Source organism: Charadrius vociferus, unplaced genomic scaffold (genome assembly GCF_000708025.1).
Source record: "Charadrius vociferus isolate BGI_N301 unplaced genomic scaffold, ASM70802v2 scaffold933, whole genome shotgun sequence".
Taxonomy (NCBI): Eukaryota; Metazoa; Chordata; class Aves; order Charadriiformes; family Charadriidae; genus Charadrius; species Charadrius vociferus.
The window spans coordinates 173,996-175,555 of record NW_009647586.1 but is presented as its reverse complement, the minus strand read 5'-3'; the positions used below and the strand labels follow the sequence as shown (position 1 = coordinate 175,555).

The window sequence follows — 1,560 nt, the reverse complement described above, 5'->3', positions numbered from 1 at the left end:
CCCCGGCCCCGGTAAATCAAATCTTTCCGAGGCTGCTGAGAACTCGCCCCCTTCTTTTCTGCTCCGCGGCGGGACACCGCTCCCAGCGAAACCCCAAACTCCCTGGAAAATCCTCCCCATCTCCATCGCGTCCCTCGGGCGCTCGGGGAATGACAGGACTGCAGTGATTTAGCAGAGGGAAAGGGTTTTGGTGGAGCAGCTCATCCTTTCTGCATCTCTGCCCCCTCCCAGAGAACCGGCCGGGATGGGGCTGACTTCAGGCGGAGCGATGCTGGAAGCAGATGTGGGGTGGGTTTGGTTGTTTGTTTTTTTTTGGAGAGGGGGGAAGAATAAAGGGACTGCATCGCACCGCCGGGATGGAGAGCGGAGCGGAGCGGGTGTGAAGTTGGTGGGTGGAAAAAGGGCACGGAGCTGATCGCGTTGCTTTCTTCCCTTAAAAATACAGCCTGAATCCAGACCTGCTCAGCTCCCCGCCAGTTGGGGAGAGACGGCGTTTTTTCGTGTATTTTTCAACCTTTTTCACGGTGATTTCATCCCGGGGTCTTCCCTGTTTCCCCCCCCTCCCCATGCCGTGAGCGAATCCATTCATCGCGAGCTTTCACCCACGAGCAGGCGGTTGGGAAAATTTCGGTAGTAAAACTCCTGCCCAGAAACCCCCTGTGATTCAGTGGGGAGGGGGGGGGGAAAATACCTCATTTTCATACTATTGGGTTGAAAAAGAGAAAACGTTCGGCTGCAAAAGGACCGTAGCCGCGATCGAGCAACTCTTGCCGGTGGGTTTCCCCCCGGAGAGGAGAGAAGGGGATGAGCCGGCGTTGAGCGGCATCCCTGAGGCGCTCGGGGTGAGCGCGCGATGCTCGAGGAGCCGCCGGGGACACTCGGAGCGGCTTTTCGGGAGGAAGGACCCAACCAGGACAAGCCTCCTCCATCCAACTGAATCTCTGCTTCTGAATTTACGGCGTGGAGTCCTGGGCTGAAAAACAAAAATAATCGCGGGGCTGATGTCTGGGTTTGGGGGTCTCCATCGAGGTGGGATGGGGTATCTCCCATTGGTCCCTTGGGAGAGAAATTGGCCCCTCAGGGTGGAAATTCGTGGCCGGAGGGGAAAAGCTTTCGCGTGCCTGGCTGCGGCGAAGAGGAGCGCGGCCACGTGGGAGGAAGGCACGCTGGTTTATCCCGGGTTTAACTTCCTCCGGCATCTCCTGGGTCAGCTCGTTTCCAGTAAACGGTTGGGTTTCCCACTCGCATCGCTCGCCACGACCGGCCCCGACCTGTCTCGGCGGCGTAGCATCACCCGCGCCGCATCCCCCCCCCGCGCCCCAGCGTGGACCACGTGCCGACAAGACAGACATATGCCCGGAGCTGGTTTAAATCCCGACATCCTCAGGGGAAAAAAAAGGGGGAGGAAAAAAAGCCGCAGGGCAGCAAACAACCCCTGCAAATTCGGTTGCCACATCAGGGACGGGAAAAACAGGTTGGACAAAGAGGAAAGAGGGGTGAAGGCGGCCGCGAGCGAGACGGGTGGGTGGCACGGTTTCGGGCAGCCCAGCTCGACACGCG

The 1,560-nt window shown here is 59.1% G+C and overlaps 1 protein-coding gene across 1 annotated transcript in view; it reads right to left on the bottom strand.

Moving 5' to 3' along the window:
* LOC104282843 (cholesterol side-chain cleavage enzyme, mitochondrial) overlaps positions 1–1,560 on the bottom strand; it is a 10,119-nt gene that overhangs the window by 8,145 nt on the left and 414 nt on the right. The gene's annotated exons all lie outside the window — the stretch shown is intronic.